This window comes from Mustela nivalis (genome assembly GCF_964662115.1).
Source record: "Mustela nivalis genome assembly, chromosome: 4".
NCBI classification, from domain to species: domain Eukaryota; kingdom Metazoa; phylum Chordata; class Mammalia; order Carnivora; family Mustelidae; genus Mustela; species Mustela nivalis.
Genome location: NC_139023.1, coordinates 106,577,978 through 106,600,596, shown reverse-complemented (window position 1 = coordinate 106,600,596; position 22,619 = coordinate 106,577,978). Strand labels below are relative to the sequence as shown.

Sequence of the window (22,619 nt, the reverse complement as noted above, 5' to 3'; positions counted from 1 at the left end):
GCTAGCTCTGGCCATGTGTGGTTGAGTACTTGCAAATTGATTGCCATTATTTCCTTCCCTGTCTCCACATGCGACTTTGCTGTTCTCCTTTCAGTTAATAGAATATTTCTCCTCCCTCGGAATATGAGCTGACATTATGGCTTGCTTTGCCTAACAGGATGCAGTGGGTATGATACTGGATCAGTTCTTCTTCTTCTTCTTCTTTTTTTTTTTTTTTTAAAGATTTTACTTATTTATATGACAGAGAGATCACAAGTAGGCAGAGAAACAGGCAGAGAGAGAGAGTGGGAAGCAGGCTCCCTGCTTAGCAGGGAGCCTGATGTGGGGCTCAATCCCAGGACTCTGAGCAGAAAGCCCAATGCGAGGCTTCATCCCAGGACTCTGAGATTATGACTTGAGCCAAAGGCAGAGGCTTAACCCACTAAGCCATCCATGTGCCCCTATACTGGGTCCGTTCTGAGCCTAAGTCTCAGTAAGACCTTCTGTGCCATCACTTGCTCATGGACATTTGCCACTGTCTGTGAACAAGCCTGGGCTAGCCTGTTGGATGGCGAGAGACACCGAGTTAGTCACCTCATATCCAGGCTTTGCTGTGTACTAAAGATCTGACCTTAAGCAATGTGCCCCAATCTCTTCATCTTTAAATGAAGATCATAATAATACCTAGGAAATAGTGTTGTTGTAAGGATTAAGTAAGTTAACATATGCAAAGCACCTAAAGGAGGGCCTGGCACCTCAGAGTCTCTCTGAGGGTCTGTTATTACTATTATAATGGAAAACATTGTACATCTTGGGCTTATATGGAGAAAAACAAATCCATTTGCCTAGAATATAGACTGCATGATGAGATGGGAAGAAAGCTCTGGGAAGGTAGGAAGGAGCAAAGCTGTGGTCTTTTTAAATGCCTGCCTCAGATACAAGGATTTTTATTCTACAAATATTAGGGAACCATTGCAAGTGTTGGGCATTTAAAAAATATCGTCAGAGTATGCAAATATTCAGATAAGTTCTCACATTATATAGTCTCCCATAATTTTATCAGTCTTTCTAACTGGAGACTTCCTGGAGATACGTTTGATGGCAAGAAATCCTGAAGTGTTCATTTATTTTGGGATGGAGGTAGTTGGATGGGTCTGCAGATATTCACGTGATTGAATAGCTATTGCTTTTGCAATGAAAGCGAAAGAGTTTGGTGCAGTTTATGTTCAAGAACTGGGCAACTTACAGCGGGCCATGAAGCAGTGTTGGAGACATATGTCCTTGGTCACTACCAGAGCTGTGACAAATAGTATGTTTACATACATCTTCAACAGATATTGATTTTACCTGCATTTTATGCAAGAAATGAAATAAGCAAAGGGAAGACATGATCCTCACTGTTTTGAAGCGTATAGTCCATTGAGCAATAAAGACACATAGCTCCTGTGTGTTAATAGCATGATGAATGCTGCACAATAAGAGCATCCATTGGATGTTTGGAATTAGAAAGACGTGAAAGTTGAGATTTGGTGGATGATTCAGAATTTGCCAGGAGAAGGAGGTGGTGGGTTTCAGACAGAGGCAACAGAATGCATCGAGGCCTGAAAGCAAGGAAAAACACGGAGATTTTATAAATCTGTATATATGGGTGGGGATATCATTTGTCGATATTAGTATCCTTATATTATATAAATATGTTAACATATAATATATGTGTGGCTCCTGAAGTTACATTAGGGACAGTGTCACCAAACCAGGTGGGCTGCAGAAACCCGCAGGCTGTGGGTTGTTTATCCATGTATTAGTCTTACCTAAACTACCTTTGGTAGGGGAAACACACCAAAGAAATAGATCTCTAAGAGCCTAAAGAGGTAGTGTGGGGGCACAGGGAGGGCAGTCCCCAAAGGTGCCACTTTGGCATAGTTACTATTTTGAATTAATTTTTAAAAATTATTTTGAATTATTTTGAATTAATTTTGAATTAATTAATTATTTTGAATTCTTACTTAAGAAACAGCCAATGCAAGAACGCTTGGACGACTCCTGGTTTTGTCTCCGGAAATCAGGAAATAAATCTCCCACGGAAAACATCCCCTCCCTGCCCTGCGAGGTGGAGGGACATCCATTTAGTCAGAGAGAGAGAATTCAGGGCTAAAGAAGCCTATCTGAACAAATCCTGTTACTTTTACTAATTTGCTACTCCAGCTTCCTGCCCAGATTCTGTTTGGAACCCCTTACTCATTGAAGCTCATTAAAGCTCTCAAACACGAATTTTCTTTGTTCTGTCAGTTTCTCAGAGATTTATGTTTCCTTGTCTAAAAAGTATAAAAATGTCTGCCTTGGTCATTTCTTTAGGTCTCAACTTTATTACTTGGCTTCTGTGTGAATGTAATTAAACTCTTTATGACTTTGAAACCTAAGTGAGAAACAAGAATATCCATGGAAACATATCCAGGATTTGGATGCAGAAGGAAAAGGGGTCAAGCTAGAGTCTTAGGAGTTGTGTCAACCAATTCACGGGGGTAGGTAGGGGGTTTTGTGTACTATTTATATGTACGTGTACTGCCAGACACAATGAATTTCAAATATAAGGTGCTCTAGGGTATTTGGTTTTATAATATTAGATTAACCAACTGTTCTCTAATGCTTTATGCTAGTGGCTCTACTTGGCATGCAGTAAGTCCTTAATAAATATTAGCTGCTATTATCATTTTATCATTGTTAAGAACAACGTGTGATTCAGGGCGCCTGGGTGGCTCAGTCGGTTAAATGATGGACTCTTGATTTTGGCTCAGGTCATGATCTCAGGGTCTTGAGATAAAGCCCCATATCAGGCTCCATGCTGGTTATGGAGCCTGCTTAAGATTCTCTTTCCCTCTGCCCCTTCACCCTGCCCACCCTACTTTCTCTCATGCTCACATACTCTCTCAAAAATAAAAAAAAAAAATAAGTAATAAAAAAAAAGAACAACGTATGATTCAAAGTAATATAACAATAGAATCATGCAGAAGGCCACAGTTGGAAAACACTGTAGGTGTAGTTGGCTCTTTTTTTTTTTTTTTTTAAAGATTTTATTTATTTATTTGACAGGCAGATCACAAGTAGGCAGAGAGGCAGGCAGAGAGAGAGAGGAGGAAGCGGGCTCCCTGCTGAGCAGAGAGCCCGATGCGGGGCTCAATCCCAGGATCCTGGGATCATGACCTGAGCCGAAGGCAGAGGCTTTAACCCACTGAGCCACCCAGGTGCCCCTGTAGTTGGCTCTTGATTCTTTTTTCTCTCTCCCATAGTTATTTTATTATTCATGGCTGTTTCTACACAAAGAGGATACAGAAGATGTGATTCAGCTCCAGTGAAAGATTAGTGTTGGGGAGTTGTATAATTCTGATCCCCTGAACAAGCTCCAGTTCCATCACCTCTCCAAAACAGGGAGTGCTGGTGAATTACACATCAGGGTATTTTCCAATAAAGCTGCTGATAGGGGACTGCTTGAGTTATAGGACCGAAACTGTTGTCTACATTACTAAAATTAGTCAGATTGGCTCAAACATTAAAGCAAGGCTGCTACTCTGGTTAGAGTGTATTTAAGAAATATATTCTAGGATAGATCGATACAAAAATGTAAGTATAGCTACACATAAATTTGGGAAGAAAAAATACCCAGATTCTAGAGCTATTGGGAAAACCTAAAAACAGAAAGAAAACAAACCCTCTTTTCCTACTCTTCCATCCCTAACTTCATCAATACAAGAACTGCTCCCCGCCAAAAAAACCTTCACACTTTCCACATTATGTAGAAGGAAAAAAATTATATTTTATTATTTGGCAGATGAAATGGAAAGAGAAGTTTATAGTGAGTCATATATGTTGTATTTATCATAAATAGATTTTTTCAGGGAAATTTGTACTATGTTTATGAAGCACAGAATTTAAATAGTATAACTTATATTTATTGGGCATCCTGTAAATACAGATACTAAGCAAGAAGTACAGGGGATACTAGGGACACAGCTGGGAACCACAGACCAGCTGGCTTACTGTTTAAAGGAGGAGATAATCAGGAATCAAATAACCACACAAGGAAATGTCAGAATGTAAGTGTGGTAAATGCTACAGATGAGAAACATATGCTCTACCGAGATCAGGTAGTGGTACCTTTGACCCTGTTTGGGATAGGGAGTGTTGACTGAGTTCTGGAGGATAAACAGGAATTAATTAGATATGGAGGGTGGACTGTGGGGCTGAGGACAGTGACCCAGAGAAGAAGAGCACATGCAAAGACTTTCTGTTGGGAGGCTCTGGGAGCGGGACGGTACAACAGAGTTCAGGGTGTGGGAGTAAGCACTGAGCACAGAGCAAGGGGGGCACTACACAGATAGGTAGAAGGCAGTAATAAAACCCTACTTTTAGGCTTGCCCATGACTACTTGGAACAAAAGACTACATTTCTCAACTCTTTTGCGGCTAACTTTTGTCCAGTGAAATTTAAGCAGATATACTGATGGCAACTTCCAGGAAGTGTCTTTAAAATGGAAAGACATGTCCTTTCCCAACTTGTGCCTGTCCTTCCTGTTGGTAAAAGTTTGGAGAGGGCAGTCATTTTGAAACATGAAGTAACCTTGGGATAGAAGTCCCCTGGGTGGCAGAGCAACAAGAAGGAAGGGACCCAAGTCCCTCACAGTGTCAAGAGTCACACTGGACTTGACCTGACCACCTACACTTGCAGAGAGAAATAAAACTGTCCTCTCTTGTTTAAGCCACTGAAACACAGTGTTTTTCTGTGATTCACAGAGGAACTAATTCTAATAGGTAAACCTGGGGTCTGAGAAGTTTGGAATTGGCCTGGTCAAATCCATAGACTTTTTCGACTTTAGCTTACCCTACTGGGGCTTAGTTCTTTGTGTATGCCTACAGAGGGGAGGAGACTGCTGCCACCCTCAAGTTCTGTTTGGTCCTTGGCTTCATTTAGCCCTGCTGTGAAGCTTTCCCTGCAGGTGGGATCCTGAGAAAATATTTAGGCAAAATGTGAAAACCGAACTATCATATCATGAGGTTAAAAAATATCCCACATAATCCAAGGAGGCCCTTTAGTTAAGTAAAGTATGTTTTAGTTAAGCGAAGCCTCCTCTCCTGAGGAGAAAGCAGAGATTCTGGAGGAGTGGATGTCAATCAAAGAGAAGACAGGACCCAGGAGGAAAGAGGAAAGTTCCATGCCCTTCCCTCAGTCTATGCAGATCCTGGTGAACTATTAGCTGTACTTGGAATGGCAGAGAGCCCTGGATAAAACACATACTACATAGCATAATTTCATGTTTCTTAGGCTGTGCCAACCCGAGGCAGTGGTTTTCACATTTTCTCTAAGCCGAGGAATACTTTCTTCAGGAAAAGCTTACTTGGAAGCTGTATGTACATAAAGTTGGAGGGCCTGCTGCTTTTCTGATTGGCAGAGACATCGAGGATACAGAGGCTGGTCTGAATCCCCTCCAGGTCTCCCCCCAGTTGTGGCTCTCAGAGGGGCTGGAGCAGGACACCTTAGGGCTCCAAGGAACACAGTTTAAAAAACCATCTGGGGGCTCTTAAAGGGAGCACGGTAATAGTTACCAATTTTTTTTTTTTCTTTTTTCTGGCTCTATTTTGACTGTCTTTGGAAAAACCCTAGCTCTGCTTCCATTCCTCCCAATTTTTTTCTGAGCATTTCTGAATGGTATTGGCTAAAATGTTACCTTCTAGAAGAGGCCTTTCGGGATTACCGTGTCTGGGGTAGCATTCCTCAATCACTCTTTACCCAATCCCCAGATTTAAAGTATTTATTTGTGGGACTTTTCATTCTCAGGCAGCTTCTTGTTTGTTTGTTCACCAGTTTGGTTATCTCTTTCCTCCTTGTAAGAAAAGGTCCAGGAGAGTCTTTGTTTTTTTTTTTTTTTTTTTTTTTACTGTGGACATCTTTCCTCTGTGGACATTTGTCACTGGATTTAGGGTCCTCCTAGATAATCCAGGATGGTCTCATGTCAAGTTCCTTAACTTCATTACAATGGAAAAGTCCTTTTTTCAAGTAAGGTCATGTCCCCAGGTTGAGGGGGGTAGAATATGGACATCTGTTTTGGGAAGCCACCATTCCATTTGCCACAGCAAGCATGCTTGAAGGAACAAATGAACAAAGTAAATGGTTCTTTAGCTCCCTATGTTGACTGCCATTTCCTCTTCTGCCCATGTCTGGGCTCATGCTTCCCATCACCTCTGATGCCCTAAAGGGATAGCTCTACCTCTAGTGGCCACTAGGGAAGGGCAGTCAGCAGGGATAGCCAGAGACACTAAGGTGACAACTTTCTGAAGATGGGGTCCTTCATGGCTAAGCCCCGGATGCTGTCTCTGGGCACTACTGAAACAGCGCTTCTTCTCGGAGAAGATGCCATGCCTGGGGACTTGATATCTTGGAACTGGTGAAGGAGGCGTGAGCCTTGGGCTCATCATTGCAAAGAGCAAGGGAAGGCTTGGAGGGCTGAGCAGGAGATTAATCTGAGTGACAAAAACTATACTGTGTTCCAAATCACCCCCACCAGCCCTCCTTCAAACGAACTTGTATCCCCCAGTCTTTCCTTCAAAGGAAAAGTTCCTACCCGGGTGTGTCTTGGTACTTTGTGTAAATAAATTCCTGTTGGGTCCATCTCTGTTCTCCAGACACCCCTGGCACGGAGGCTGAACCCTTTTATTATTTATTCTTAGTCTTATGCAACTTTATTGTTTATTTTCACCAGGGTTAGAGGGATAAAGACCCAGGAAGCAGGAATATAGGAGCTGTAGAAGTCTGTTTACAAGCAGGACACCCTTGACTTCGTGTTCTCTCCCTTCTTCTGTGTCTGCGGGCATGGATCTAAGGAGAGGGCCCCTGCTTGCAGTCCCGGTGATGGCTCTCCTCCTGAAAAGCAGGGCTCAACGAGGATGCTATAGTCCTTTCTCCGGTCCTTAATCTGCTTGCTCTGCCTACTACTTTCTTGTTGAGGATTGCGAGGCACGTTTCAGATCTCGCTCCCAACCAGAAGTCTTCTTTTTGATGTCCATGTCACATAGGACTCCACTGTCTAAACTAAACCTGAGGCTTGTTTCGGTTTTTAAGTGCTTGCTTTCTTATCCCACTAACTTCTGAGAAAAAACCCTGGTTACTGGGGAAGAAACAGAATTGGACCCCAGGTATTTGCTCTGAGGCCCAGAGCTCTTTTTGTCTTGGTGGACTCTTCCCGGAGAAAACTATGACGCCCGATGACCACTGGGGGGCCCCAGCGGGCTTTTCCAATGCTCCAGGGGCGCCCCGCTCCCCGCCCCTAGCGTTCCTTCCCGCGGCTGCCTGCGGGGGAGGGGGAGGGGGAACAGAAGCCTCGGGAAGCTGTGACGTCAGCGAGCCCGAGCGGTGCTGCGACAGTGCCTATAGGTAGAGCTAAGCCTCGGAACAGCGGGGCCTGGTGCTTTCTCTGCAAGCCCAATTTTCAGCTTAAATCATCGCCCTAATGTGATTTTAATGTGCTTGGGGGCCCTGGTGGGGCGAGTGGGTGGCAGGGGAACAGCATCTAATTTCCTTTGGAGTTTGGAATGTACCCGATGCTTCTCTAGTAGTCAACTAAGAAAATCTATAATCCTTGAAGTAGCCAGCAACTTTGGGAGACCTTTTCATTTTTGGGTGAGCCTCATGGCGAAGTTAAATTTTTGCTAGGGGAGAAGAAAAAAAGAAGTGAGCATTTATTATACGGCGGAGGGACCATGCTTTTTACCTTCAGGATATTACTTAATCTCAAAGGAAGCTCACGAGGTGGGGGTTATTGTATGTACCTTTTTTTTTTTTTTTAGTTTTTACTTATTATTTGATAAAGACACAGGGAGAGAGGGAACACAAGTAGGGGGAATGGGAGAAGGAGAAGCAAGCTTCCCTCTGAGCAGGGTGCCTGGTGCGGGGCTGATGCCAGGATCCTGGGATCCTGACCTGAGCCTAAGGCAGATGCTTAGGCCACCCAGGCCCCTTGGGGGTTATTGTTCCTAATGTGCGGATTAGGAAGGAGGCATTCAGGGAGATGAAGCAATGTGCCTGCTGCTAGCCTGCTAAGGAGCCGCCTCTGGGAGCCCACCCTCCCTCCCCGTTGTCAGGCTGGATACCCAGGGGCACTCTTCTCTTGGGCCTACAGAGCTCAGCCTTGTGGTCTGACCCTGAGGGCTCTTTCAAAGGAGTGTATTTCAAGTATGTCCCCCAATCTGTTTCTACAAAGGTGAAGCAGTTCTTCTGCAAATCATAAAATGAGAAGTCTACATGTAATCAACCAAATGCATACGAAGCACATTTATTCACCAGGCCTTGTGTCTGCTAGAGGTTCAGGCAAGGATCATAGGTCCTTCATTTAGGATAAGAAAATTGAACTACTGGGGTGCCTGGCTGACTCGTTCTAGAGAATGGGACTGTGGATCCAGGGGTTGTGAGTTCAAGGCCCACACTGAGCCTAGAGTTTACAAAAAAAAAAAAAAAAAAAAGGACTATTTTAGGAAAAATGGGTTATCTTGGCCTAGATTGGCTGTCAACCCAGGGAAGTCAACCCAGGGAAGAGAATAGTTATCTGATGAATTGCTGCAAAACAGAAACTCGTGATTCTCTACCACAGAGAACCAAGAGAAGGGGAGCTTGACCAAGAAGAATGTACGAGGCTTAAGAGTGGAGAAAAGCACCAGTCACTACTCTAGAAGTTCAGCACCAGGGGAAAAAAATACAAGGGTCCATTTTAATCAACTCTGTTATAAGGCCTGATGCAGAGGTGGGTCTCCTTCAGTGTTGACCCATAGTTCAGTGATATTTTTTCAAAAGGTTGATGGGCCTGCAGTGTGCCTCCTCACTAGCCTCAGCTGAAGTCACATTTGTGTGGCCTTAATTTAATCTGCCCTCCAAATGAAAGCTTAAAATGAGAAACCAAACCTAAACACTTTAGCCACCATCATTTCTTGTTCTCATTTTCCTCCCGTGGTGTGGACAGAGATAAGTATTCCTTATCAGTCACCCAGTAATTACATATTTACAGGAAATGTGCCTCATCTCCAAGAACTATTTCTGCTACATGATCTGGCTTGATCCTATGGAGATCCCAGTGGTCCTGAAGGTGAAATGACTCTGAAGTCTTTTAGAAGAGGCATCTTAAAAAGTCTACATCTCCTGGAATTTGAGGGAGCTACACTAGAGAAAAAGGGGCTAATGACCAAAATATGTACTAGGTTATTTTTAGTCACATGATTGGAAACTTAACCATGGTCATCTTAGGAGAAGATGGTAATGAGGAACCTTATTTGAGCTTATCTTGTGTGTGATATCCTGATCAAAAGTCTTCACAATTAGCTCTCACTTGCGCCTGTAAAATAGATAATCCAGTAGGACTCTTTGTAAAAACATTAATGCCTCCTTTGCAAGGAAAACAAAGCAGAGAAAGGAAAAAAAAAAAAAAAGATCTGAAAAGATAATTCAAAGGCAGGGTCTAAATTCATCTGTGCTCATAGGTGGTGGTAAGAGGTGATACCATTTGGGAAGTAAGATGCTTGGAAATTCAGCACCTTGAAAATAACAATGTCAATCTTTTCTCCTCACTTTTGGACTTGTAAAAAGAGAATAGTAATAACAGCATTTTCCATTTATTGAGCGCTTACCATATGGAAGGAAGTAACCTGACCCAAACTGTAAAATAACAATTTCTCTGAATTCTTAGGAGTCCGATGGCACAATCCCCATGTGTAGGAGGAACACAGCCAGACAGGTGGAATATTTCTGCCTACCATCCCACAGCTAGTGAGTTCTGACGGTTCCTTGAGCTGTAGGGAGGATTTGGTGGCACAAGTCTGTGTCACTGTGCTGCTGTCTCTGGGATACATGGTCATGTGTTCAACAGTGGTGACCTTGGCCCAGTATTAACAAAAATAATAGCTACAGTTGATTCAAAGTCTACTGTGAACCAGTCTTTTCACCTACATCGTATCTTAAGAGAGGTTTTATTTTTTCCTTTTCACAGAATAGGAGACTGAAGCTCATATGGCTAGGAGGTGTTGGAACCAAGAGTCAAACCTAGCACTGTGTCTGGTCCCAAAGCCGGTGTTCTTTCCACCTCTTCCACCCCTGGCTGCTTGTGAGGATAATCCCACCTACCTGACCTGCTTGTACAGGCCACACGCCCCCTGGCGGAAGTGCGGGAGATGCACATACAGTCGATGCCCTCGTGTGAGTCAGGGAGTGAGCTCAAGACAGCCACCTATCTTTGGTCCTTACTTTCTTTGTCATCTCTAGATCCTTAGCCAGAGACCCAAATACACATCCTCTATTTGTGACTCACTCTGTTTTTCTGTTTTGCTTATTATTAATAAAAATAGCCAACAAAACAAACAGTAAGACAACCCACAAAACATGAATGAACAACACATACCCACAGTCTCTCCTTTTTTTGTTCTGTTTTGTTTTCTTTCCTGTTTTAGACACTTGGGGTGGTTAGCGAAATCTACCAGAATATATCTTACTTGTTTTTCGGGCCTGTCAGAAAAATTGCTATGCTGTTTTGGATCTTGAGCCTTCTTTTTAGCCCACACCCTTCCTTGGCATGAGGTAAGCCTAGGAATAAGAGAATAAACAGTTGCTTGTATAACATTTCCATAGAGAGTAAGTTATTATATGACACCTAAATGGAGAAACTCATTCTCTCTCTCTCTCTTTCTGAAGAACTCTCAGGAGCCAGGATTCTGTTGCAAGAGGTCCCCTCTCTGCTCTGGAGCCCTGAGCACAGAACCATCTTCCCAGGCCAATCAGGGGTAGCAAAGAGAGGGAAGAGTCAAAAAAATTTTCGAATGGGAGCATGGACAGATGAAGAAGCATTTTCAGAATGACATTGTTCAAGTGTACTGAGTTGAGAGTGGGCATGAAATGAGAGATGGAAGAAAATGGTAGTCCATTTGTTTTAATGCTATAAAAATCTGGGTGTAGCTGAAGAGTAGGGTGCATGTAAGCAGTACATTGAAGGATGAACTGATCGGAGGAACAAAGGAAAAGCTAACACCACATTTAGAGAGTTTGATCTTCACTAATGGAGGAAAAGTGATTCTGTTGACAGAGACAGGGAAAAGAAATGAAGAAGCTCATTTGGGGCAAATGAATGACGAATTTTTACTCACTGCCTAAGCTGACATCAGTTAGAAGTAACTATTGTTTGATTTTCCTTTTTGCAAATAGTTTTGAAGTCAGGCGTTCCTCCTTTCAAAATTTAGGTTTGGAGGGTGTTTAGGTTGCTATATACCCATAATTTGATGTCTCCACAACCTGGTCTTATGCATGCTCCTTTCTCACTGAATAAAGACCCTTTCTTTCATTTTCCAGGTAATCTTCCTTTGTTGATGTTGACATGGGAAAGCGTTTACCTTAGAGATTTATGTATGAGTGATGACAGTTTGAACAGGTGGAATTAGTCAAATTCTCTTTTCTAAAAAAGATTTATTTATTTATTTATTTTGGGGGTGGGAGGGTCAGAGGGAGAGGGAGAAAGAATCTTAGGCAGACTCCATGCTGAACGTGGAGTCCAGTGTGGGGCTCGATCTCATGACCCTGGGATCCTACCTGGGCTGAAACCAAGAGTAGGACACTTCACTGACTGTACTACCCAGGCACCCCTAGTCAAATTCTCTTAAGTTCAGAGTCAAGTCTATAATCACTTTTTATTAAAAAAGATTTTATTTTGAGAGAGAGAGAGTGACAGACAGAGAGAGAGAGAGAGAGAGAGAGAACATGAGCAAGGGGGAGGGGCAGAGGGAGAAGCAGTCTCTCCACTGTGTGGAGAGAGAGTGACAGACAGAGAGAGAGAGAGAGAGAGAGAGAGAGAACATGAGCAAGGGGGAGGGGCAGAGGGAGAAGCAGTCTCCCCACTGTGTGGAGAGACTGTTGCGGGACTTGATCCCAGGATTCTGGGTCATGATACTGACTGACTGAGCCACCCAGGTGCCACAGTAGATGGGTTTTTATAACCCAGACCACAGTCCTTTCTTTTATGGGAAAAATATTCCACAGCTTCATGTAGTTGATACTCTTCAAAGAGAGCAGACAACACATCCTTCCCTTTACGTAGGCATATGTTACTCTTTCCTTTAGGAGGTGGATTCCAATTCCCTTCCCCTGAATTTGACTGGCTAGGTGGCAGGCTTCCCCTAATGGGCTTAATGGCAGAAGTGATACTCTGCGAGCCCTTCACAGCCGGGCATCTTTTGCCTTTGCTATTTTGGAACCCGGCTGCCATGTTGTAAGGGACTCTGGGCTCTCCTGCTTTAGAATAAGGCGATGGGAGAAGGCCATTGATGATCCAAAACCATATAGAAAGAGAAAGCCTGTGAAAGAAAGGCAAACCACCCCGGCCAGCACTGCTTCCACAAGCCTAGATCGAAGAGTGAGGCCTTCTTGGACCATCCATCCCAGCCCCCGCACCCGCACCCCCACTAAGTGTAGATTCATGAGTGACTCCGGCCTCCACCACATGGAACAGAGGAACTCTCTCATGAGCTCATAAAATTGGGAGCAAGAATAAATTATTGTTTAAGCTGTAGGTGTTCCATTTGTTATATAGCAATTAATAACTTACATATTTAAAATTCCTTTTTATCGTGTGATAATTCACAGATAAAAAGAAATACAAGTCACAGTGTGTATGGGAAATAAAACTTCTCCTCTCCACTCTTAGGGTTTCTGGTTGGGAATGACATAGGTTAACAGGAGAGAAGCATACACATTTTATTTAATAACATTTCACACGTACATGGAGACCCAGGAAAGCGAAGCTCCGAAGAAGTGACCTATGGACTTACCTACTAGGTTGAACAGAGAGTGACAACTGTGGAAAATTAACTGAGATTTATGAGGACATTAAAGGAAGGTCAGAGTTACTCTAGTTGGTTTGGAGCAAGTTCTCTTGGCTTCTACTCATTGTTCCTGGTGATAAGAATGTTTCTTTGCTCTTGGCTTATTGAGGGCGCATTTCACATGGGCATTTCATCTCCCAGCTTCAGGAAGAAGAAGGAAAGTCAGAATGACCTTTTTACCTCTGCTATTTTGCAAGTGTCTTTTCAAAACAATCAATATGCCAAAGCAGCATTTTGCATGATAATATGAACCTGCCTTGTGAGAACTAGAACACTTGCAAAACCACGGGAGCTCAATCTGTGACCCTTCAGAGATAATCACTATCTTTAACGCTGCATTGATTATCCTCTTGCTTTTAACAAATATATAGTATTATCATTTATGTTACCAAATAACATAATGACTGAGTGAGGCAGATATCTTTGGAGAAAGCAACGTTTCTGGGCTCTGTTTGTGACCCTCCTAAAGGGACACCTGGGTGTTGGGATTAATAATAGCTCCTCAATTTCAAGACCAGAGAGAGACTTGAGGTGGAAGGTGCAGAAAGCTCAGTGTGTGACCCCTGCAGCTGGGAGTTCAGTTGGCCAATGTCTGTCTCTCACCAGGCAGACCTAGAGGATGAGAGATGAGCTGACTAACTGCTTTGGTGACACAATGACAGGAGTTTCTATTGCTTTGGGACATAGCCTGCACTCCCAAGGTTTTCAACGCACAGGTTCTGCAAAGGTTTTCTTCCCATGGATCGTAGATCCTGAGAGAAGAGCTGAGGCTGGGAGCAAGAGTGTGACAGGCAAACAGTCACACAGAAAGACAGACACACACACACACATACACACAAACACAGCTTTTAGTCTTGGCCAGTGGAGGCATCCCAAAGGCCAAAACGGACCCTAGTGGCAAGAAGACAGAAGTATATCTGAGATTCCCAGGGTTGGTGAAGGAAAAGCAGATGACAGTCAGAAGACAGATGTGTAAGCTGGGTCAGAGTAACTGAAGTCAGAGAACCCCAGTGATACACATCTCCTGAACAACCATGAGAGTACCCCCAAGATGGATTGCTTAAAAAATCTATGAGGCCCAGAAAAGGCCCAAAGCCATCTCATGCTCATACGAATCCACAGAGCACATTTCTGATCCTCCTTCATGTCCTCTGACTCCCTGTGGCCCAAAGTGTGGCACTGGGAGGAACACCAGCTCCTTGGGAGCATATTCGAAATGGTAGATCTCAGCACCCCCTCCCCAGGTCCGTGGAATCATCTGCATTTCTACAGGGTCTCCAGGTGACCTGCAGACACGTTAGAGTTTGAGGAACAGGGTAACCCCGCACTGGGGTTCACCAGTTGGCCGCAGTATGGTGGGGAAACTATCTGGGATTGAGAAAAATCAACCCCCCTCCCCATCTGGATAAGAAAAAAGTCTTCCTCACTGAACCCGTCTTGAAGAGGAAGTAGGAGACACAAGTAAAGCTATCATTTTTGTTTTCTTTCTTTCTTTCTTTCTTTCTTTCTTTCTTTCTTTCTTTTTTTACGTCTCTCATGTTGTGTTTTTTCAAAATCCTGGAGGCAGGCATTTTGTAAAGGCTGGTTTCTTTCTTTCCTTTTCTACTTTTAGAATAGCTGTGTTTCAGAGCGTGGGCTGCTTCAAAACCACCTGGGCTGCTTGTCTCCGGAGCTGATGAATTGGACCTGCTGGTGCATTCTTAATAAACACCTGAGGTGACCCTTTCTGGACGCTGACATGAAAGATGGCTGCCTTCGTGCTCCCTGGGCCCCCGAACTTTGCCTTGTGGTTACTCCTGTCTCACCCCACTGTTTCTTTGCTGCTATCCTAAAGCTGGTTACATCAGAAACCAGGAGAGAAGGGACCTGGCCCCTGCAGGTGTAGAGTAAGACCCTCACCCTCTGTCTTGCCTCGTCTTCCATTCTGTTGCTTTGTGGACACGTTAGCCCAGTTTTCTTACCCAGCCCTTGAGAGTTCTTCATCTCTGAGCCCTCTGGTGTTTTAATGCAGGGATCCCTGCCTCAGTTTTGCTGGGTGGTGAGAGCACATTGGAGGGCGGCTGGTCCTGCCCGGGCTGTGGCCGTGAGATGGAGATACGGTTTTGAGTCTTGGCTGAAACTCTGAACAACTTTTTTTTTTCTTTTTAAAGATTATTTATTTATTTATTTCTCTATCTGAGAGAGAGCAGAGTGAGCAAGAACACCAGTGGGAAGAGAGGCAGAGGGAGAGGGTGAGCAGGGAGCCTGATGCGGGACTCTATCCCAGGACCCCAGGATCGTGGCCTGGGCCGAAGGCAGCTGCTTAACGGACTGAGCCATCCAGGTGTCCCCTGAACGACTTTTGTTAAAGAAACTGTTGAATGTTCTTAGCTACGGTAGACTTCAGATCAAGTCTGTGGCCTGGTTTCAGTCAAAGACCAACCCTGATAACGGTTTTTAATGGAAAATCCATCAGAGTCTGACTTGGTTTGTCGGAGTCCAACCCGTTTACAAGCCGGGGACAGCTTATGCTGCTGCGGGCCGCAGCGTGACAAGGTGAACTCTTTTACTCGCCGACTCCTTGGGCTGTGAGAACTGTCTTCCTGAGCAGCAGCTCACTATTTCTTAGGAACACCTGCTGATTCCTCATTCCCAGGCATACGGCTTCCCTGAATATTATACAGCATTCGGCTCACGATGAAGACCGGCTTGCCATCAAAAAGTGCAATTCCGATTTCTAAATAGGATTTCAAAATCAAATGCCTTCTTTCTTAGTAATTTGTTTTTGTTTAAGATAAGCCTTGTAACACTTCTGAAGCTGTGGAGAAGCTAGAGAGTAGAAGGCTGCGTGGAGGAAGGTAAAGAGCATCTGGAGAGCCCCGGGAGGGTGGGGCCTGGGCTCCTCCTGGGAACAGTTTAGCTGGTGAGTTAGACTCCGCGGGCTGCGTGTTTCCAAGGGATTACTGCAAGCCTGGTTGCTGTCAGGGACAAAGTGAAACGCGGAATAATGTCAAAGCCCCGTTGCCCAGGCTGTCATGCTGCAGACACAAAATGGAGATTACAAAGGAGGAAAATGTCATTTTTACAGATTTACACCAGGTCTTCCGAAGGCTCCTTGGTGTCTTTCTTTCATCTTTTTCCACAAGCAGCTCACACACACAGGGAGAGAAGTCTATTTTCTCTGAAGACATTAGAGAAATAGCTTTTCACCAATGAAGGTTTATTTATACATATATAAGGTTTATTTATACATATATATGTTTATTTATACATATATACATATATATATGTATACATATATGTATACATATATAAAATATATAAAAGTTTTTCACCAATGAAGGTTTATTTATACATATATAAGGTTTATGTATACATATATATATATAAAAATATATATATATTTTTATATGTGTTTTCGTGGAAGAAATACGTGTTTTAGGATCAGACAGAGATAGGTATAAATCATGACTTGCCTACTTGCTAAATTATGTATTCTTGGGCAAATCATTGGCAGTTTATCAGGCTTTCTCATCTAAAAAATGGAAATAAAAGTAGCTACCTCATAGGGCCATGATGAGGGTGAAATAACATGATGACATCTAGCACATGCTGTGCACACACAGTGGGGGCTGGATAATATTTGTGTAATATATTGGATACTTAGCTTTCAGTCTGATACCATTTTCATATACACAGTAAGTTAAAAGCAAGGTATTTTTTAAATGAAAATCGATTCATTGTGGTCAAAATGTCAACATTTAGAGTAAGAACAGAATTTGACTTAATAATAGTGCCTTGCTTTGATGGGCTAAGGATGTATTTTTATTTTATATTTCCTACTAACTGCATTTCTGGATTGAGTATACATCATGGAATAAAAAGTCATGGCAAGCCATAAAGGAATAAGATATTTCCTAAAATCAGGGCACCTGGGTGGCTTAGTTATTAAGTATCTGCCTTTGGCTCAGGTCATGATCCCAGGGTCCTGGGATCGAGCTCTGCATCATGCTCCCTGCTCAGTGGTGATTTCCCAAAATTGTGTGTAAATCTAAAAATAAAGATGGGATGATAGGGAATAATAAGAAGTATTGGATTGAATGAAAGGTTGATTAACTGGTTCATCCATCGCTCCCAACTTTTTTTCTTCTTGTACCGCAAATAAAGCCAACTGAGTTGTTTTTCATTTTGAGGAATTGACTGCTAATCACTGCAGAAAAATAAGAAAAAAAAAAAAAAAAAAAAAAGGAAAGAATAGCATGAGGGAGACTGTAAGGCTTGAGACATGGTAGTATACCAGAGTCTTTACATGTAGGTCTATATCTCCTGACTTCCTGCTGAAATGGTCAGTGGAAACATGACTCCATGGGTTCTTTATGCTTCAAGTGTTAGAATATTTTGAAACTTACCAAATCTTCCAATGTCTCCATTCTTTCATCTGACCACCTCTGCCAGCTGCTGCACACAAGAGTTCCTCTTCAGTGGCTCTTCTCTCCAGTCCAGAAGATGCCAACAAGGCAGAACAAGAAGAAACAAGTCTCAGGTGAAGACCCTCTAGGGTTGGTAACAACTGTAATGTAGTGTCAAACTTCTACTCCAAATATCCATAGGATTATCTCGTATATATTTATTTTCTACTTTAAGATGTCTATGTTTGTATGTTGAAATATACTCATATAGGGACGCCTGGATGGCCCATTGGTCAAATATTCTGCCCTGGATTTTGGCTCAGGTCATGATCTCAGGGTTGTGAGATCAAGCCCTGCATTTGGCTCCACACTCAGCATGGAGTCTGCTTGAGATTCTCTCTCTCTCCCTCTGCCCCTCCTGCTCTCTCTCTTTCTCAAATGAATAAATAAATCTTTTTAAAAAAATAGATATATTCATATATTTAAGCAGAACTTTCTAAGTGCCTATGTGGTAGTTTTGTACCATGTCAGCATCACTAAAACTAGATCTGTGCTTTCCGGAATTCTCTTCCATGTATGTTTCTGTCTTAGAGTCGTCCACAGAAGAGATTTGCATGACATTTGGAAGACAGGAAAGAAATACAGCCATTGTTTGAGGTTCTGAAATTTGGGGGTAGGGTGGCAGTCATGGCAGCAGACCATGAACATTGTCACCAACCTGCTGCCTGACTTTGGTGGCCAGGTGGGCAGCACCTGGGCCTATAGATTCTCCAAGCTCTTGCTGGCCTGTTGGCTTGAGCTTCTCTATTCCCTGGGTATGGGCAGCATTTGGTCAATGGCATTAGCTTCTGTGGGTCACCTGTGTCATTGAGACTGGAGATGGTGAGAGACAGATGTGGCCTGTGGTTTATTAGGTTTTCCCTTCTTTTACATCTAGATGTTTTTTTTAGCTACCATTCTAGCTTACCAATCACAGCTTCAGGCTCCACATCAGATGAAGACAATGAGTTCCTTTATTTTATATCACTCTTGTGGTTCTGCTTTTCTTGTTGACCCATGACTGATCTAACCGGTATATGCCAGACACTGCTTGGGTTTGGGAATGCCAATGGCAAGCCAGGGAAGTACTGACCTTCTTCTTTGTAGAGCTTATCATCTAGGTTAGGATATTATTATTATAACACAAAAAGAGTAACACATGTTGTTTTTCATTTTTAATCAAGCTGAAAGTTCTTGGTAATATATTTTATAGCTTTTTTTAATGTTTCAAAGACTTTTCTTGTTACTTAGCCACTGTCACAACAGCCTTACAGTCGTAAAGAGGACTAAGCTAGGATTTAAGACTTTCCTTCAGGCTAAGCAGGGATTTTAGACAACACCTTTCCTAAGGTCATAAAGTTTGTTAAGTGGCAGAAATGTATCTTCTGGTTCATCTTCTAGCACGTATTTAAATGCAAAAGGTGTGAAAATAAACCCAACTTCTCAGTTTCTTGGAGCAAACATTTATTATCATTTGTGTCTATGCATTGCCAAAATATTTATCAGTCCAGAAAATACACAAATCCAATAGGATACCTGGCACCATACAGAAAACCATACTGGATTTTTCATCCCAGTAGATGTGATCATAGAAATATGAACAAACAAAATGCCAGTTGTTTTGGCGACCTTTCCTTTGTTGCTAAGCTTCACATAATAGGCACCTGAAACTGTCATTGGAAGGGATTATCTCCAATCTGTCTGCACCAGGCAGAGCTGAAGTGACAGGCACTTCTGCCAGATATGCCACCTAGATGGAATTTCACAAAAAGTGATCGTCATTATAGTGTTTCCTCCACTGCCCAAGGCTGCTGAGAAGGTCAGTCCAATCATCCAGCCAGTGAAGGCTCTCAAAACAGAGCCATTGCTTTCTGTGATGTTATTCCTTAAGAACTGGGGTATATGCCTACCATCTTTAATCTGTTCTTTAAAAATTTTTTATAATAAAATTATTATATGCTGGTTTGTAAAATCATCTCCCACCCTAATCCCCAGGTTAGCCATTCTCAAAAAGTCATGTATATATATTCAACGAATATTTATTGAATGCCTACTGCTTACCAGAAACTATTTCAGGGGAATGGAATTATGGCTGTGAACAAAACAGACTACAAAACAAAACAGAACAAAACAAAACAAAAAACAAAAAAAACCCAACCAAAACAAAACAAAAAAACAACCAAAACCCATTTAGTTTATGTCTTAGTCTGTTCAGGCTGCTATAACAAATTACCATAGGCTGGGTACCTTAGAGAACAAAATTTTATTTCTTACAGTTCCAGAGGCATCCTAGTCCCAGACCAAGGTGCCAAAAGATCACTGTCTGGTGAGGGTCCCTTCCTGGTGTGCAGATGGCCATCTTCTCATTGAATCCCCACATAGTGGAGAACGGAGAGAGGGAACAAGCTCTCGTGTCTCTTCTTATAAGGACTCTAATCTCATAAATACTCATAACCTGATCATCTCCCAAAGGTCTCACCTTCTGGTACCATCACCTTGGGAATTAAGACTTCAGCACAGGGGGTGCCTGGGTGGCTTAATGGGTTAAAGCTTCTGCCTTCGGCTCAGGTCATGATCGCAGGGTCCTGGGATTGAGCCCCACATCGGGCTCTCTGCTCAGCAGGGAGCCAGCTTCCTCCTCTCTCTCAGCCTGCCTCTCTGCCTACTTGTATGTAATCTCTGCCTGTCAAATAAATAAGTAAAATCTTAAAAAAAAAAAAGATTTCAGCACACGAATTCTTGGGGGCAGGGTGGGACACAAACATTCACTCCACGATAGTCTACATTTAGCCTATGGTCATATCTACGCAGGTGTTAGTTAAGGTAGGCCAATAGCTGTAACTCAAAGACCCCAAATATTTGATAGCTACAAATTAGAGAAATTCATTTCTTGTATGTGTAACATAATTAGGCTGTGGACAACCATTCAGACACTCTTTCTGCCTTTACATGAGAGGAGAGCTTGACTCCACAGCCCGGGTTTTAGCTGCAGCACCATCCCACTCTAACCCTGGGAAATGGGCTGTTCTCATTTATTCTCAGCCTTCAGTTCATCTTACCTTCTCCAAGCTGGGCCAGGAGCCTTGCACCCCACACTCTGGTACTTCCTCCGTTTGAGGAATCTTTTGCTTTATGCAGATTGCCTATCCCTTTGTCTCACCTACCAGAACCCGGCTTCTTGTGGTGTGGTCTGCAAAGAACCTGTAGAGAAATCACCTGGTGAAAGAAAGAAATGTGCTTTCTTGGCTTTGGGGGTTGCACCCAGTAATCTGCACTTTAAACCACTCTGTAGATATTTTTAAGCACGGTAAGATTTAAGAACCTCTTTACGTGGTTTTCTGCAGGGAAAGACTCTTATCCACCCCTGTTTCTAGGGAGCCTGATATTTATTAAGTATTCATTAAGTATTTCTTAAGAAAATGAATGAACCAGGCTATAGCTCCTAAACCAAACCAGCTCGAAGGTGTTCATCTCTGTATCCTTGGCACCTAGTATTTAGAGCATTGAACAAGCTCAGTTAGTGTCATAAATGAAGTTTTAAATGCATGCATAGATAGCAAGCGATTAAAAGAGATAGGTTCTAGTTATAATTCATTTTAATCTAGTTCTCTGACTTTGGACAATTTACAAAATCTCTGTGAACCTGAATTTCCACATTAAATAGATGTGATGATAATATTCATTCACACGTCCCAAAGCTCATCGTAGATATCAAATCCTCCAGTGAAATTATTTGTATAACCCATTTAACATAAGGTCTGGCAAAGAGCAACTGCTGAACAAAATGGCGTCCACTGTAACTGCTGAGAGTAATACCCTCAACGGCTTGGGAAAGTGCCATGCAGGTCCTTTAGTACTAGGATTATTTTCATTATGTGTTTAATCAGGCAAGCTGCATAGACAATTGAACTTTGCTCTACCCATTAAATAGGCAGTTTCTAGAAATGGCATCAGGAGGGGTTTGACGTGCAAAAGGGTCCAGAGGAAGACAGGAGGTGAGACGCAGCCTGGAATGACTTGCTGTGGTCCAGTAGAGAAAGCTCTGCACCAAGACCATATCTGGACCAACTGACTGACTCCCAGGAGCACTGGCATCGTTTGCTGGTGGGAGATGCTGTCCCCCATGTCCGGAAGCGGGAGGTGACTACAGTAGTGCATTAGGACCTGACGAAGTCTCCCCATTAGCTTCTTGCCCTAAAGTGAAAACAAAACACAGATTTTGCAAGTAAAGAAGTCAGTTGCAAGCCTTGGTTTTTCATATCTTTTCAGTTTAGGGGTTGTATCATTCTTCCACGGACAAATCACATTTTGATTCACTTCAAAGTGCTTTTCCATTAAAGGAACAAAACCCAGGGCTTCAGGGAGCCCTTGTGTCTGCCACACTCTTGTTTTGAGGCTACTATTTAGAGGTTTTGGAGATGACGAAATTGTCCACAGTAGATAGCAATCAACATATTTCAGTTACAAGGGGAATCCTATATCTAAGCAGATACTTCTTGATCAAAATTAGTGAGAAAAAAAGACCAATGGAAAAAAAGTCAATCAAAAAAGTTAATCAAATTTGTATAATCATGCACCATAACTATCAAAGAAATAAAAATTAATTAATTGAAGTACTATATATTATTCAGAGCACTTGTTTTCTTGAACAGTCTTCTGGGCAAATTTACCCGTGGGCAAATATAATCTCTGTGTTATAGCCATGTTTCATGATGTATGACACTGTCCCAAAGGTCAAGTCTAATTGGAGGAGGAATAGGCATTTTGCCCCAGAAACATCTCTGCATAGGCTGGCCTACTACAGCTGTGTCTTGGCTCAGGGAGATGAGCTGGCCAATTGACTCTTCATCTTGAGAACCTGAGTGAGTAGAAGGAAGGTGGCGTTCAGCATAGCATGTAAATCTGAGCATGACATGGTCCCCAGAGCCACGTGTAAACTGTGCATGCAAAACCTGACTGCTGGGAGAAGAACTTGAAGCAAGAATATGGGGAGATCAGCAGTGGTCCCCAGAAGCCAACATTTACCTTTATTCCTTTTGGTTTCCCAGTTCTTGATTCTAGGAGGCATGATTGTTCTTGCTTCTTTGCTCCAAGATTCCACTCTGCATGAAATCTTTTCTTCTGAACTGGGGCTTGGGTAAGTCTTTTCTTTTCTGATGAAGTCTCATCAGGACAATCGAAAGGATCAGTCTCAGTGGCTTTGTAGTATAGTGGTTAGAACACAGGCTCTGGGATAGGTTTCCTGGGTTCCTAATCCCGGCCTGGTCACCAGTTGGCTGAGTGAGCTCGCGTGAGTTGTTAAACATTTCTAAGGCTC

General features: G+C 42.8%; 1 protein-coding gene across 2 annotated transcripts in view; it reads left to right on the top strand.

The window, feature by feature from the left end:
- LOC309863839 (uncharacterized protein) overlaps positions 1-22,619 on the top strand; it is a 126,848-nt gene that overhangs the window by 49,315 nt on the left and 54,914 nt on the right. The window lies entirely within an intron of this gene.